The sequence below is a fragment of the Mus caroli genome, unplaced genomic scaffold (assembly GCF_978045245.1).
Source record: "Mus caroli unplaced genomic scaffold, Mus_caroli_1 scaffold_11, whole genome shotgun sequence".
In the NCBI taxonomy this organism is placed as follows: domain Eukaryota; kingdom Metazoa; phylum Chordata; class Mammalia; order Rodentia; family Muridae; genus Mus; species Mus caroli.
This window is the reverse complement of record NW_028227266.1, coordinates 34,016,547-34,034,383: the sequence shown is the minus strand read 5'-3', so window position 1 is coordinate 34,034,383 and position 17,837 is coordinate 34,016,547. Positions and strand designations below refer to the sequence as shown.

Sequence of the window (17,837 nt, the reverse complement as noted above, 5' to 3'; positions counted from 1 at the left end):
AAAAACCATACATTCCAGAGGGTGGTAGATTCTCTCTAGTGTTGGAGTCCGTCAATAGACCCTCACTCACAAAGACCACAAAGACCGACACCACTGAAAACCGCAAGAGGTTTTCTTATTAATCCAGTCAGAGTGTTGGGAACCCCCCTCAGCACGCAGGTGAGAGGAGAGACCCCAAACAAACAAAGAACACACTTTATACCTTGTAAGGGGCAGATTTAGGCAACAGGGCTAGCTGGCTTATTCTAATTGCTTTAGCAAGTAACCCTTCCAGGCATTGCTTGGTTTGCATAGAGTGACTCCCTTTGGCCTGTTCCCTCACTCTGACTGCCCTTATGGATTTTTAAAAAATTATTTATTTATTATTATTTTTTAGCATTGTTTAGTCAGTCAGCTTCCTTATCTGGCTCTGTACTTGGCCTGCTAGTATAGTTTGGAAAGTCCCTTCAGAGGGGGACTTTCCAAACTAGGTGGTCTTGAATTTATTTTGGATTCTCTACTAGCTCAATAAAACTGATTTTGAGAGGTGAGCATACCTGCAACCCTAGCACTCAGCAGGCTGACACAGGAAGACCTGGAGTTCCAGGCCAGTCCTCTGGTCCTCGCTATACATCCCAGAGTCAAAACCAAGATAGCTCAGTAGGTAAAAGTACTTGTTGCTAAGCTAATGACATCCCAGGACCCACTGGGTGGAAGGAGAAAACTGACTCCTGCAAGATGCTCTCTGACCTTGAAATGGCTATTCCTGGCTGTCAACTAGACTATATCTGGAATGAACTACAAACCAGAAACAAAAGGCTCACCTGTGATCCAGCTCTTGAGGCTGGAAGTCACAGGTTTCTGACCTGGATCTTGGCATAGAGATCTTGAGGCAGCAGCCATGAAAAGCTTAGGTCCAGGCCAGGTTGTACATGCCTTTAATCCCAGGACATGGAGGCAAGCAGATCTCTGAGCTCAAGGTCAGCCTGGGACAAAGCAAGTCTCAGATCTAGGCATGGTGTTACACACCTTTAATCTGGGCTACAGCTTCTGCTGGAGACCTAAATAAGGACATTGGAAAAAGGAAGATTCATTCTTCTTTGCCTGCTTGCATTTACTTGCGAACACATCTGTTGGAACCTACTTCTACAGAAGACCAGCTGAAACAACTAGCCTCCTGGAACTGAGCAACTACTAGATTATTGAACTTCCCATTCACTGTTGGCCATCGTTGGGGTAGTTGGACTATAGACTACAAATCTTCACAATAAATGTCAATATAGAGAGACATTCCATAAGTTTTGTGACTCTAGAGAACTCTGACTAATACAGACCTCTACACACACACTCAAGTGCCTCCATCTACACAAGCTTTCACATACACATATGTGTGGAGATGTCTCGGGAGCTCCGGGCCAGAGAGTGTGCCAAGATGAGAATAGTCCACTTGAGCCATGTGGCCTACTGGTGCCCAGTGTAGCACTGGAACTTGCCAATCTTTTTAATATTTTCTGCAAAGCACACAAAACACACACACACACACACCAACTAAATAAATAAATGTGAAAACATTTAAAGACTAACCTTGTTTCATATTTTTATTTTTTATTTTTTTATCTATACTGTTAGAGACCAGAACCCAAGACCTTAAGCATACTAGCCAAACACTCCACTGTTGAGTTATATCTATATCCCTAACATTTCAGAATAGAGATAGGAGGACCGGAAGATTGAGGTTATCTTCAGCTAACAGAGAATCTACAGGCCAGCCTGGGCTACAACAAAGAAAAAGTCATAAGATGGTATTTAATTCTTAGTAAACTTCAGGGTAGGAAGTAGGGAGAGAGAGAGTAGGAATAGAGGTAGAAAGGGAAGAATGTGGAGGGTCAGGGCAGAGGAGGGGAGGGAAGGGGAGGAGTGAAGGAGGGGAGGACAAGACTATGAGTCCTGGCCTCAGTCTCTAGTACCTCAAACAACAAAATACCAGCAATAAATAACAAGCACTCCTCAGATCAGCTATACTATGGTATGTCCTTGGCTCATGATGCCAGTGACTGGAAGGTCCACACAGTGTGTGCCTGCTGCATCCTGGTGAGGAACCCATATCCGAATCACAGCATGGCCTAGAGGTGGAAAGGGAAACAACTGTGTGCAGAAATGTCCAGACACAGAGGTGCCCTTGCTACTCATTTGTTTTTGCCTTTCCTCTTATATTCTCACTCCCTTTTGTATCTATTTATGTACTGGGTTTTGTTTTGTTTGAGATGGCATCTACTCTGTGGCTAATCCAGAAAGATCTGGAATTCACTAAGTAGCTTAAGCTGGCCTTGAACTGGTGGTAATCCTCCTGCCTCAGCTTCCCAATGATGGGGATTCACCTTGATGAATGTCTTTACAACAGCCTGCTCTTACAAGAGCTGACTCCCTTCCAAGGACAGTCATAAACTAATCATCCCAGAGTAAGTGCCCTCTTTCTAAGCTTCTTCTACTCCTCACATGGGGGTGTGGACTAAACCTCCCACATTGAGGCAATCATTTCCAGATCAGTGCATTCCCAGCCACATACCATGATTTCCTGGCAAGAAAAAAATGTGTTGGTTTTCACTTCATTATAGCAATAAATGAAGATTAAAAATAAGTATAATATAGCTCAAGAAAGTTGAGGGGCTGGAGGTTTAGCTCATCAGTTAAGAAGCCTGACTAAGCCGGGCAGTGGTGGCACACGACTTTAATCCCAGCACTTGGGAGGCAGAGGCAGGCAGATCTCTGAGTTCAAGGCCAGCCTGGTCTACAAAGTGAGTTCCAGGACAGCCAGGGCTATACAGAGAAACCCTGTCTTGAAAAAACAACAACAACAACAACACACACACACACAAAGCCTGGCTAAGGACTGGGGATTCGATTCCCAGAATCCACACGAAGGCTCACAGCCATCTGTAACTCCAGCCTTAGGAAATCTGATGCCCTCTTCTGGCCTCACAGGCACCAGGCATGCACATGGTTCACAGTAATGCATAGGGACAAAATGCCCACACACATACAAATAATTAAATGCATAAAGTTGAAAGAGGAAGTATGGAATGAGCCAATGATGTTTAACTAATTTATCTAATGGAAAAAAGCTACCGTTTAAGGAATATCAGTGGTATCATGAAAGACACATATTCAGTTCCTGTTCCCAGCTCCCAGCACAGCACTCTAAAACCCTTGGAATTTACCAAACGGAAGCATCTTGTAAGTTGTAAGTGTTCATAATGAGCTTCTTTCAATCATACATGAGTTAACTCAAAGAATATATGAGGGGCTGGAGAGATGGCTCAGTGTAGGAGCCTTGGCTGCTCTTCCAAAGGACTCAAGCTTGGTTCTTGGCACCCACACTAGGCAGTTCACAACAAACTCCAGTTCCAAAGCATCCAACATCCTCTTCTGGCCTCCCTAGGCACTCTACACATGTGACACACACACATATACCCACACATATGCATGGACCACACATGTGCATGTGCTTGAACACACACACACACACACACCTCAGAAAAAATAATTAAAATCTAAAATTAACCTTATCACAGGATTTTTTTTTAAGTACAAAAGCTAGGAATGGCAGTGCACACCTTTAATCCCATCACTTGTGAGGTGAAGACAAGTAGATCTCTGAGTTTGAGGGTGGTCTGATCTACATAACAAGTTCTAGGACAACCAGGGCTATATAGTGAGGCTTCATCTAAAAACGAGGAACCAGCACAGTGGTTCAGTAGGTAAAGGCACTTGTTGTGAAGCCTGACCTGAGCTCAAGTCCTGTAACCCACATGGTGGGAGAAAGTGAACTCTTGAGAATAGTTCTCTGACCTCTGTGTGCTTCTAGTGATAGACTTCAAGGTACACACACACTTCTAAAATATGTATAAAGTTAGAAAAAATAGGGCTGGTGAGCTGGCTCAGCAGGTAGGAGCATTGACTGCACTTCTGAAGGTCTTGAGTTCAAATCCTAGCAACCACATGGTGGCTCACAACCATCTGTAATGTGAGATCTGATGCCCTCTTCTGGTGTGTCTAAAGACAGCTACAGTGTACTTACATAAACCTTTTTTTAAAAAGTTAGAAAAATAATATATGATATATACAAATTATAACCCATAATACAATGTGTGGCGAGATTATTCTTGCTGGGTCCCTAGATAACATCAGGATGTTCACCTGAAAGACCTCACAATGAAAGGGTTAGAATTTTCACCTCTCGCTACTCTTCTCAAAGAACAGGAAAGGGACTAGAGATTGACTTTACTACTGATGATTTAATAAATGCCTAAATTACAGGGGCCACACAATCTTCTAGGTTAGTGAAGGCATCCACATGCCAGTAGGTGGCATCCTATAGGGATGTGGGAGCTGAGAGGGAGCCTCTTACCCATACCTCTCTCTTTGTATCTCTTCTAATTGCTAGGTTTTTTGTTTGGTTGGTTTTATTTTGTTTTTTGAAACAGGAGTCTCACACTGTAGTGCAGGTTGATTTGGAACACAGTATGTAACCCAGGTAAGCCTTGACAGGTTAGCAGTCCTCCTACTTTAGTTTTCTGACTGCTGGAATTTACAAGCATGAGCTGCGATTCCCAATTCCACTTTGCTGATTGTACTAAGTTATATCCTTCTCACCCTTTCTCACCCCTTCTCTCTCTCTCTCTCTCTCTCTCTCTCTCTCCAAGGCCCACCTTGGTCTTGCTATATATCTGAGGATGACCTTAAACTCCTAACCCTCCTATCTCCAGGTTATACCTTTGTATACCTTTGTTTACTTGGAGATACAGACCTGCTATGGGTTTTAAGCTGTTTTTGACTGTTCCACATCAATCTTCTGGGTGCCAACAGAAATTATAGACACATACCCATCACCATGCCAGGCAGCATTTTATACTTCATATTAACCCAGTATTCACAGCATTCCCTTGAGTTCTGTGAGCCATTCTAGCAATTACCAATTCCTGGGGAGTATGTCATGAGAGCCCTCAGTTTATAGCTGGTTAACTGAAAGTACAGGTGTTGGGGATATTGACTAGCCTCACAAGTGGTTCTGTCTTTTGGGACTGAGCTTAACAAATGGCATTTGACTCAAGGTACAAAGTGTTAGAATTTAATTGAATTGTTGAGTCCTATTTGGTGTTAAATGATTGGAAAGCAGATGTGAAAATAGATATATTTATTCTTTCTTTCTTTCTTTCTTTCTTTCTTTCTTTCTTTCTTTCTTTCTTTCTTTCTTTCTTTCTTTTTTCTTTTTTTCTTTTTGGTTTTTCAAGACAGGGTTTCTCTGTATAGCCCTGGCTGTCCTGGAACTCACTTTGTAGACTAGGCTGGCCTCAAACTCAGAAATCCGCCTGCCTCTGCCTCCCGAGTGCTGGGATTAAAGGCGTGCGCCACCACTGCCCGGCAATAGATATATTTAGTACCACAAAGAACAGCAGCATAAGTTTGTGGATATCTAATTCTAAACTATCAGTTCTGAGACCTTACACTATTGGAAATTGTCAGTAACTGATAGTTGTGCAGATTAATACATGTAAATTAATTCTCTGAAAGTGAAGGATAACTTTGTCTTCTCTAACCCTTAAAAATGGTGGATTAAGTTGTCCCAGGAGTCCACCCTGGTGCTCTCGGCACATGAGTCGTGGAAACGGGAGGACTGAGAATTGCAGGCCAGATCAAAACATGGTACTTCATACCTGTAATCCCTGCCCTTGGAAAGCTGAACAGGAAGCTCACAAGATGATGGACAACCTGGGCCACAATAGGAGGCTCACAAGATGACAGACAGCCTAGGCCACACAGAGACCCTGTCTCACAGAACAGAACAGAACAACAGAACAGAACAGAACAGAACAGAACAGAACAGAACAGAACAGAACAAAACAAATGATAAAGACAGATTACTGTCTCTTGAAATTTCACTCCAACAGGGTGAAAGACATTGCTCAGTAGCATAACTCTAGCCTGTCAGTTTTTTATTCCATATAAATCTGTAGGGAGTTTTTTCTATTGAATTGTTTATAATACCTTACTTGTTTCTTCACTGATAATTTATTAAACCTTAAATTTAAAAAAATTCTGATAGATGCAAGGTGTAGTGGCTCACATTTAAAATCCCACTACTCAGGACACTGATACAGGAGGATCACCATCAACTGGATGCTAGCTTGGGCCACTGAGTTCAAGTCTAGCATGGGCTAGAGAGTGAAACCCTCAAAAAAATGTATAAGAAAAAGTAAGAACAACGAAATAGACGTATTTCTGCTTCCATTAATTCATTCATGTACTCTTTCCATAAATTTGAGTGTGCACTCTGACTCTAGATATCATTTATCATGAGCAGTAGAGATGTAAAAAATAAAAAGACAGTAAAACAAGACTTCACCTAGTCTAATGGGACAGACAATAATCTGTCTAAAATAAAATAAAATAAAAGAAAGAAAGAAAGAAAGAAAGAAAGAAAGAAAGAAAGAGTAGCCGTAACGCCACAGGATTAATATTTTAACACCAATTATTCAGGATGTTCTTGATGATCAAAGAAGGAATGGGGAAGTGGGTGGGGAGTGTCTTGGTTACTGTTCTATTGCTGTGATGAAAATACTATGACCAAAGCAGCAATTAAAGGAAGCATTTAATTGGAGGCTTGCTTAAAGTTTCAGAGGGCTAATCTATGACCATCAGGGTACAGAGCATTGTGGTACGCACGCAGGTAGGCATGGTGCTGAGAGCTCTATCTGGTGTGAGAACTAATATCTGATGTGCTAATTGCAGGCGGGGGGTGGGGTGGCTTTTGAAACCTCAAAGCCCACGCCCAATGGCATACTTTCTTCAACAAGACCACACTAAAGGCAATAAGGCCACATACTTCTTTTCTTTTTCCTTCCTTCCTTCCTTCCTTCCTTCCTTCCTTCCTTCCTTCCTTCCTTCCTTCCTTCCTTCCTTCCTTCCTTCCTTCCTTTCTTTCTTTCTTTCTTTCTTTCTTTCTTTCTTTCTTTCTTTCTTTCTTTCTTTCTTTCTTGTTGCTCTGACGGGATTAGTCGAAGAGACCGAATCCCATATCCTCATCTGATTCCTCCCACTCTTCCTTTGCTTCAGCTTTAGCAGGGGCTGCCGCAGCCACAGGGGCAGCAGTAATGGCGGCAGCTGCAGGGGCAGCAGCTGCAAATGCAGATGGATCAGCCAGGAAGGCCTTGACCTTTTCAGCAAGTGGGAAGGTGTACTCAGTCTCCACAGACAATGCCAGGACGCGCTTGTACCCATTGATGATGGAGTGTGGCACCGAGGCAACAGTTGGGTACCGGATCTGCAGACACACACTGGGCACGTTGCGGACACCCTCCAGGAAGCGAGAGTGCAGGGCCTGCTCTGTGATGTCGAGCACTTCCGGGTTATAAATGCTGCCGTTGTCAAACACCTGCTGGATGATCAGCCCGAAGGAGAAGGGGGAGATGTTCAGCATGTTCAGCAGTGTGGCCTCGCTGGCTCCCACCTTGTCTCCAGTCTTTATCAGCTGCACATCACTCAGAATTTCAATGGTGTCTCTGGAGATTTTCGTGGTGATGCCCAAAGCCTGGAAGAAGGAGGTCTTCTCCGGCCCCAGACCAGTGTTCTGAGCTGGCACAGTGACCTCACACGGGGCGATGGCACCAGCACGAGCAGCAGCTGGCACCTTATTGGCCAACAGCATATCCCTAATCTCAGTGAGGTCCTCCTTGGTGAACACGAAGCCCACGAAGCCCACGTTCCCCCGGATGTGAGGCAGCAGTTTCTCTAGAGCTGGGTTGTTCTCCAGGTGGCCCCTGATGGCCTTGCGCATCATGGTGTTCTTGCCCATTAGCACCACGGCCTTCCCTTGGAGGGACATGCGGATCTGCTGCATCTGCTTGGAGCCCACGTTGTCTGCTCCCACAATGAAGCAACTTTTGGATGATTTTGAGGAAGTAGTTGGACTTCCAGATCGCCCTGACTTCCCTGGGCATCACGGCAGTGTGTCAGGGATTGCCACGCGGGGTTTAAAGACGTTGTCACTCCAACGAGGATGCCTGGCGAGAGGCCACATATTTCTAATCCTTCCCAAATAGGTCCACTAAACTGGGGACTAAGCATTTAAGTATATATGAGCCAATGGGTTTTGTCATTCAAACCACCACAGGGAGAGGTCTACAGATAAGACTTATGGAAGGAAGTTGTAGGAGGAGGCAGAGGGGTATCAAATAGGCATCAGAGAGAAGAGAAACATTGGTTCATCTTAGAAATTATGACTAAAATATAGAGTTTAAGGGGGCATATGATCAGAGAGCGGTGGAATTTCCAAACGAATAGTAAGGATAGATAGGATGAGGAGTTATTTCTATGGAGATATGAGACATGGAAGCAGATGAAGTGTTTAAGGAAGAGAGATAAAGTATTGGCTTTTCATTTTCTAAAGCTCTTTCAGGGGTGTGGAGAATAAACTAGAGATGGCTGATAACAGAAAGACCTTTGCAATAATTTAACTGAAGGGCAATGGTGCCAGAAGATTCAGAAACAAGTGATGGACTCAAGGTGTGTGTGTGTGTGTGTGTGTGTGTGTGTGTGTGTGTGTGTGTGTGTGTAAGAAAGAGAGGACACACACAACACACACACACACACACACAGAGAGAGAGAGAGAGAGAGAGAGAGAGAATGAGTATCAAAACTTCTTGGTGATTGTGGATGCCAATAGAAGTAAAAGAGGAATTCAAACATAATTTAGTCATATTTGCACCCACACTGCATTGTTTCTGTGTCTGCTATTCAGCAGGCAGATTTTGCCCTGGTTGTTTATTGGAACTCTCTATGTGGACCAGGTTGACCTCAAACTCAGAGATTTACCTGTGTCTGCCTCCTGAGTACATAGATTAAAGACTACCACCACCACTACCACCACACCCTACTGACCTTAAATCATGACATAGCTGGTCTCCCTTTTCTCCTGAATTCAGATCTTAACATAGTCAACTGCTCAAGTGTGACCCTTTGGATAGCCAATGGCAGCTACCTGGGCAGTCATTTTGTATGGTATTTCTATGTTTTGTTTGTCATTATTTAATACCATTAAACATTATCTTGTTTTGTTCCTTTGTGTTTTTTTTTTTTCAATCTCAGAAATCCTCCAGCCTCAGACCCAGATTTTATTTCGTTCTGTTCTACTTTATTTCATTCTACGTCTACATGAACTCTGTTAAGGCAGACTTGCCGTCTGCTTTGCTTACCACTAAATGTTATTATTTGACAAGAGCCTGGCAATTAGAGCCTGGCAATAAAAAAAGGAAGTGTATCTCTTGCCAATTCTCCTCCTATTCTAAGTCCTAGACATAGCGAATAGATTCCAGTGCTCCAAAGAAACCCAATAGCTTTCCTGGTGCTGCTTGCATGGAGCATGGTTCCCTTTGTATCTAGCCTTTTGCTAACCTTATGTTCCCCTAATACTTTGTTCATTTCATTACCTTGTGTGTTTCCCTGTTGGAAGAAAGCAAGTTGAGAACATCGTGTGTCTGAAACACCTAGCTAAGAGAGATAACAGGCACTTAGTAAATGATTATTGGGATCACTTGGGAAACTGTTGGAACTACAGAATCTTAGCCCTCACCCCAGATCAACTGAATCACAATCAGTATTGTGCAAAGTCTAAAGGCATTTTCACATTAAAGTGAGAAGAACACTACCTTAGTGATGATGATATACAGTCTAAAGTTAATAAAGGCCTGTAGTGACCCACAAGGGAAAGTAGATGTGCTAAATAAAAGGGAATGACACTGGGCACTGGAAAAACCTGGTTGTAAACAATATAATAGGCAGTGCATGCCTGTTATCCCAGCACTTGGGAAGTAGAGACAGGAGTATTAGGAGGTCAAGATCATCCTCAGTTAAACAGCAAGTTTGAGACTACCCTGTGCTATGACACTCTGTCTCACAAAACAAAAGTGAAAAAGAGAAGGAGGAAGCAAAGAAAAAAAGAGGAAAGAAAGGAACAAAGAAAGAAAGAAAGAAAACAAGAGAGAAAGAAAGAAAGATAGAGAAGCAAAGAAAGAAAGAGAGAGGGGGGAAGAAAGAAAGAAAGAAAACAAGAGAGAAAGAAAGAAAGAAAGAAAGAAAGAAAGAAAGAAAGAAAGAAAGAAAGAAAGAAAGAAAGCAGAAGAGGAGGAAGATTCTGCCATGTTTGGCTTGGTGGCAAAAGCCTGTAATTCCAGCTACTCAAAAGGCTGAGGTAACAAGATCACAAATTCAAGGACTGCCTGGGCTAAAGAGTGGGATTGAGGCCAGTCACAGCAATTTAGCAAAACTTTGTATCAAAACAAGGAAATAAAAAACAAAAACAAAACAGGGAATATATAGTTTAGTAGTAATCTGCCTAGTATCCATGAGACCTTATGTTCATCCCTGTAAAATACACACAGACATACACACACAGACACAGACACGCACACGCACATGCATACACACACACACACACACAGAGTAAAATAAGGAATGTGAAAGGCCTGCTACATCTTAGATTCCTAATAAATCTTAGTATTGTTCTCCTTTGGAAGAGTCTAAGCCTAGAAGCTAGAGCATCTGGACTCTAGATCTGGTATTATTGATGGTTTACTATGCCGTAAAACCAAAGTAGGAGAGAACGTCTTCTAGATTCTATGCATGTAAGCAGCTTAGTGGGATATACACACATGTATATCTTGTTACTGTATTGGACCTTGACTATTTTTTATACTGAATTACATGAGCACATTTTCATGCAAATAAACAATATACTTTGAATATAAGAGGCTCCCTTCCCTTTTTGCCATCCTGCGTCCATTAACCCTTTGCTTCTGTTTTCATGTCATCTGTACATACATGATTTTATGAATCTATAAAGTCTAGGATACATACATGAGAGAAAACATGTTACATACTTAACTTTTGGAGATCGAGTTTGTTAATGTGCTTTTCTCTAGTTGCCCCCGCCATGCAATGACATAACTTCAATTCTTTATGACTGAGACATTTTCATTGCATATGTGAATAAACTCCATTTTCTTTATCCAGTCCTCTGTTGGTGGGCATTAGGTTGCAGACAATGCTGCGATAAAGATGGTGTGTAGGTATGTCTGTGATGTGTTGACTTGGAGTCATTTGGGTAAATTCCATGAATGGCAGAGCCTAGTCCTATGTAGGTCTATTTTTAGGTAAGTTTTGTTTGTTTGTTTGTTTGCTTGCTTGCTTGCTTGCTTTGAACATGAAGGGCTGTAGCAAGCCCGAACATGGCAAGCATTGCAGGCAGGTCTTGCCTACCCCACTTCCTTCTCCCTTCCTAACCTTTAGATTACATTCCTAAAGCTTGCCTACAAGGTCTATTCCCTTATCTGGCCACTGACTCATTCCTGAGATCAAACACCAAAGCCCAAACAACAAAATTCATTATTTATTTGGCTATACTGGCTAACCTGCCCAATCAGGACTTACCAATACATACATACATACATACATACATACATACATACCATACATACAAAAACATTCTGCTGGCTGGCTGCCTTTGCCTGGATCCAGAGGCAGCCCTACACCACCCCCAGCGTAATAAATCTCCTTTCTGTTGAGAATTTGGTGCTTCAGTGTGACTTGTACCTCGAGGAGCCACACCCCTTTCAGAAAAGTCTCCTAGAATTCACAGACTCGACCTGATGGACCCTGAACTTCTGATACTCTTGCCCAGGCTCCTAAAACTGGGATTACCGGCAGATAGCACCATGTCCATTTTATGAGTTGCTTGAGATGGAATCTAGGGCTTCGTGTATAGTAGGCAAGCACTCTGCCAACTGAAGTACATCTTCAGCCCTATTTTTAAATTTTTGGAGGTAGCTCCGTGTTGATTTTTCACAGTGGAAGGGCTAGTTTACATTCTTACCACCAGTGTGTAAGAGCTCCTTTGTCATCACTTCCCTGCCAACATCTTTCTGAATGGAAAAAAAAGAAAAGAAAGAAAGAAAGAACTGTGCCTAGGTGTGATGGAGGAGAAAGTTTATTATCTACATGTGAGATAGTAGCCAGAGACAGACACATCTGGGAGAGTTCAGAGTGGTCATGACCCTGAACCATGTGGTGAGAGGGGGAGGGGAGGGGAGAGCAGAACCAAGTATAGCAGCCAGAAGGTCAAAGGTAAAAATAAAAAAGCGTTGGCTAGCAAAATGTCAGGATTATACAGTGAAAGTCCTCTGGGGGAAGGGGACCCCAGCCCCTGGGCTAGAGAGTTCATCATAGCCAGCAGGATTTGCTTACATGCATAGAATCTAGAAGACGTTCTCTCCTACTTTGGTTTTACGGCATAGTAAACCATCAATAATGCCAGATCTAGAGTCCAGATGCTCTAGCTTCTAGACTTAGACTCTTCCAAAGGAGAACAATACTATGATTTATTAGGCATCTAAGATGTAGCAGGCCTTTCACATTCCTTATTTTACAACTTCCTGTGGGAGTGTGTGTGCATGTGTGTATGTGCGTGTATCTGTCTGTCTGTGCCTCTGTATGTCTGTGTGTGTTTTACATATCAAACATACCAAAGCAGACCTGCCTTCCAGGTTCTCCCAGCATCCTTCAGTTCCTACCTGTTACTGGGTATGTTAAATGGGCACCTCAGCCACTCGTCCATGGGTTTGAAACTAACACTTTCCTTATTTATTCTCTTGCTGGTTGCCTGGAAATGTCTATGTAGTCTAGATTGTCACTGAACTGGAAGTGTTAGACCCGAGGAAAAACCATTTCCACTACTCTCTGATTAAAGCAAGCTGTAGTTAGACTTGCACAAGGGGCTGGCTAGATGACGGCCTCCCTCTAAGTCAGGGTTTTAGAAAGCAACCCTTCACTGGCTTTTGAGGTCACTTTTATGGGGAAAGGTTAGAGTACAAAATGGCTCTTGAGATAATTGGCTGTTAGCACTTGGACAGAAAGAATGGAGGACTCAGGGTTCAAGGCTGACTGAGGGTAGATGAGGGTAGGAATACATCAGACAGAAAGGGAGCATCACAGAAGTTTTAGCAAGGCAAACGGCGTGGGTATACATCATGGGGTTACAGGATCAGCATAGGCTGAAAAACAAGGCTGGAAGGATACAGTAGGAAACAAAAATGTATAGAGAGTTAATAACAATGTATGGCAATGTGACTCTGGTTTGATTTCACAGAAGCAGTCCTTCTGCCACAGCCTGTCAAGCGGTTAGACCGGGGAGAATGAGCCACTATACCCAGGACTATCACCTAAATTAAAAACATGAGGGATTCTCTAGTGAATACGGGTATTTATTTTGGAATAGCATTATAATTGAAAATAGCAGAACATTGCAGTGAGAATGTTCATGCTGTAAACTGTGACTGTATTCAAGGTGGTGGAGGTGAGTCTTCTTCACCCTCTCCTCTTCCTCCCCGCCCCCCACAGAGCATTGTTCTGCCACCCCATCCCCACCCCCAAGGCTGGCTTGGAATTTACCTCAACTCCACTGCCTTCATCTCTCAAATACTAGGCTTACAAGCATGGTGATATCATACCTGGGTAAATGGGTTACTTTTAAAGACAGAAATCTAGAGGATTACATTGTATATGTTGAAATGACAATTCTTGGTCACAATGACTAATAACAAGAATGGCATCATTATCCCAGCACTGGGGATGCTGAGGCAAGAATATTTCTGTTAGTTCCAGGCCACCATGTTACAAGTTACAAGCCAGCTAGAGCTACATAAGTAAACCCATTTGTGTGGGTGTGGGTGTTGGGGGGTTCAGTCTGAAGTTGAGCCAGCACTTGATGAGCATAAGTACTTGTAGTCGAAGGTTTTGGCAGTCTTGTGATAGATAAACATTCTCTCTCTCTCTCTCTCTCTCTCTCTCTCTCTCTCTCTCTCTCTCTCTCTCTCTCTCATAAGGAGTCATTTATTTTATTTATATGATTACACCTTGACTGTCTTCGGACTCACCAGAAGAGGGCATCGGATTCCATTACAGATGGTTGTGAGCCACCATGTGGATGCTGGGAATTGATCTCATGACCTCTGGAAGAACAGTCAGTGCTCTTAACCACTGAGCCATTTCTCCAGACTGATAAACAGCTTGCTTGTTCCTCTCTGCCCCCTCCCCTTCCCCACCCCTTTCCCTCCCCTAACCCCCCCTCCCCTCTCTCTCATGGTTGACACAAACAACTCCATCTTTATTTTGACTCCATCTTTATTCTGACACCTTTTATATTACTTTGGCGTTTGTTTTGAGGCAGGGTCTCATATAGAGCAGGCTAGCCCTGAGTGCACTATTTAGCTGAGGATGAACTGGAGTCCTGGTCTTTCTGCTTTCCCCCTCCCCCTACGTGCTGCCGAATCCAGATGTGCACCACCAAGCTTGGCTGAAGCTTTTTTCTTTCATTTTATTTCTTTCATGAGCTCATCCAAGCTCCGTCACTGAAGACAGAGTCTTCTGAATTAAATACTGTTTTTATGAGCTTCTTCCATAGCAAAACCACTACAATAATGATCTCCCCTGCTTGTCTGACAAGTGGTGTCTAATTCTACAACAGTAAGTGAATGCTCTTTGGAAACAAAAGGTATTAAGGCAAAACAGAAAAACAGGAAAACAAAACAAAACAAAACAAACAGGGACACAAGAGGGAAAAGAAGCCTCTCACAATGGGATCCAGTTTGTCTTTCTGTTGAGAAGAATCAAAAATTTTAATACATAATCTCAGCCCTCAAAAGGCAGAGGCAGTTAGATCTTTGTGAGTTCAAGGTCAGCCGAATGCACATAGTGAGTTCCAGGACAGTCAGATCTATATAATAAAAAGACCCTGTCTCAAAACAAAAAGACAAAAAGAGAAAGGAAGAAATTTCTTTCTTTTCTTTTTATTAGATATTTTCTTTATTTACATTTTAAATGCTATCCAGAAAGTTCCCTATACCTTCCCCCCACCCTGCTCCCCTACCCACCCACTCCCACTTCTTGGCCCTGGCGTTCCCCTGTACTGGGGCATATAACGTTTGCAATACCAAGGGGGTATTGAGGGCCCAATGAGGGCCAACTAGGCCATTTTCTGATACATATGCAGCTAGAGATATGAGCTCTGGGGGGACTGGTTAGTTCATATTTGCTGTTCCACCTATAGGGTTGCAGACCCCTTCAGCTCCTTGGGTGCTTTCTCTAGCTCCTCCATTGGGGGCCCTGTGTTCCATCCTATAGATGACTGTGAGCATCCACTTCTGTATTCACCAGGCAAGGAAGAAATTCCAAAGTAGCTAATAAAGCCAAAGCCAAAGTGTGTTGTTAGCTAAGAATCCTCATCACTTGTCCTTTCACGTGCTTACTTTAGTGGAACATCCTTTCACCTGTGTCTGCTTCAGAGAAATATTCTTTCATGTGCTTATGGCAGCAAAACACTATCTGACACAACTGACTTTCCAAAGAACCCTAAGTTTCCACTTCAACCAATTTTGACCTCTGTTTTGAAGTTCAGGGAACTAAACCTAGAGCCTCCTTCATGTTAGGGTAGTGCTGTAGCATATAGCTACATCTTCAGCCCTATGTCTGTCTCTCTCTCTCTCTCTCTCTCTCTCTCTCTCTCTCTCTCTCTCTCTCTCTCTTCCTTTTTTTTTTCTAAACAGGGTTTCTTTATATAAGAGTCCTGGCTATCCTGGAACTCACTCTGCAGACCAAGCTGGCCTTGAACTCACAGAGGTATGCCTGCTTCTGCCTCCTGAGTGCTGGGAGTAAAGGCGTGTGCCACCACTGCCCAGCTTCTTTTTTGTTTTTTAAAGACAGATTTCTCTTTGGCTGTCCTGAAACTCACTCTGTAGAACACGCTGGCCTTGAGCTCTGAGATCCACCTGGCTAAATGCTGGGATTAAAGGTGTGGTCACCACCGCCCAGCTTCTTTTTATTTTATTTTTTTCCTTTATCAGTTAGATTTGATCTTGCTGCCTTTATTCTACCTGGAACTGAAATTGTGGGCTCAGGTGATCCTCCAGCCTCAGACTCCCAGTTTCTAGAGCTATACCTGGCTTTAAACTGTGATTTTATTTTATTTTTTTAAAGAAAGAATAAAATTTGGAGGAAGAGCTGCTGCTTTGTAATTGATAATTACAAGAATCAGTTTATTATTAAACCACTTAAATCTTCTTCTTCTTGTTGTTCTTCTTGTTCTTGTTCTTCTTGTTCTTGTTCTTCTTGTTCTTGTTCTTCTTGTTCTTGTTCTTCTTATTCTTCTTGTTCTTCTTGTTCTTGTTCTTGTTCTTGTTCTTGTTCTTGTTCTTGTTCTTGTTCTTGTTCTTGTTCTTGTTCTTCTTGTTCTTGTTCTTGTTCTTGTTCTTCTTCTTGTTCTTGTTCTTCTTCTTGTTCTTGTTCTTCTTCTTGTTCTTGTTCTTCTTCTTGTTCTTGTTCTTCTTGTTCTTGTTCTTCTTGTTCTTGTTCTTGTTCTTGTTCTTCTTCTTCTTCTTCTTCTTCTTCTTCTTCTTCTTCTTCTTGTTCTTCTTCTTCTTCTTCTTCTTCTTCTTCTTCTTCTTCTTCTTCTCCTCCTCCTCCTCCTCCTCCTCCTCCTCCTTCTCCTTCTCCTTCTTGTTTAAAATCAACAGATAACACAATTGCTGGGCGCAGAACCTAGCATCTTAAATTTATTAACTATTCTATGTTAGAAATCTTCCGGTGGATCCGCCACCTGAACTAACAGCCTCTGGCCTACATTGTTTCTGTCTTGCTCCTGCAGTCCAAAAACCACTTAAATGTTCTTATAATAAGATTTCTAGGGGCTAGAGAGATGGCTCAGCGGTTAAGAGCACTGCCTGCTCTTTCAGAGGTCCTGAGTTCAATTCCCAGCAACCATATGGTGGCTCACAACCCTCTGTAATGGGATCTGATGTCCTCTTCTGGGGTGTCTAAAGACAGTGACACTGTACTCATATAAATTAAATAACCAAATAAATAAATAAATCTTAAAAAAATATTTCTAAGCATCAGCAGATGAATTGCTTGTTTTAGTAAATATAAAACCCCTAAATAAAAGTCCAGAGGGTGGGGTGTCGGGGCAGGAACATGCTTTAATCCCAGCACTCAAGATGCAGAGGCAGAAGGTTTGAAGCCAGCCTGGTCTACATAGTGAGTTCCAGGACTGCCAAGGCTACACAGAGAAACCCTGTCTCAAAAAACAAAACAAAACAAAAAAATCCATTTTTTGTTTGTTTGTTTTGTTTGAGACAGAGTCTTTCTATGTAGCTTACATAGCTCAGGTTGGCCTCACTTTTCTTGCAATCCTCTTTCTTGGGCCTCCTGATTGCTAGGATTATAAACAGCCCATATGTGCCTGTTTTATAGCTTATGGGAATCATAGTGGTAGGGTAAATGAGTCAAAAGACTTATGAGAATAGAAACTTTGAGAGGAAATCCCCAGGTCCAGATCTATTTCATCAAAGAAGAGATTATTGTCCATGGCTGAATCAAACAAGAAAACAAGAGTTTCTCCCCTTAAGTGTTTCCATATGTAAATCCAGAATGATGATATGATTATCATTATTATGTTGAATCGGAGTCTCACTATGGAGTCCTAGCTAGCCTGGAACTTACAAATAGACTAGACTGGCTTTGAACTTACACAGCTCCACCTGCCTCTGTTTCTGTCTTCCTGTACAGGGCAAAAGTCTTGAACCACCACCATCAGGATATGTGTATATATATATATATATATGTGTGTGTGTGTGTGTTTAATATATATATTAAAAGCAGGGTTTTCTCATATAGCCCAGGCTAGCTTTGAACTTGGAATCCTCTAGTCTTTATCTTTCCAATGCTATGATTACAGATTTGTGCCAAACACGGAA

General features: G+C 42.5%; 1 pseudogene; it reads right to left on the bottom strand.

Annotated features, from left to right (window-relative positions):
* Positions 1-7,030: 7,030 nt before the first annotated feature.
* Positions 7,031-7,976, bottom strand: LOC110302154 (large ribosomal subunit protein uL10 pseudogene; annotated as a pseudogene).
* Between the last annotated feature and the right edge of the window lie 9,861 nt (positions 7,977-17,837).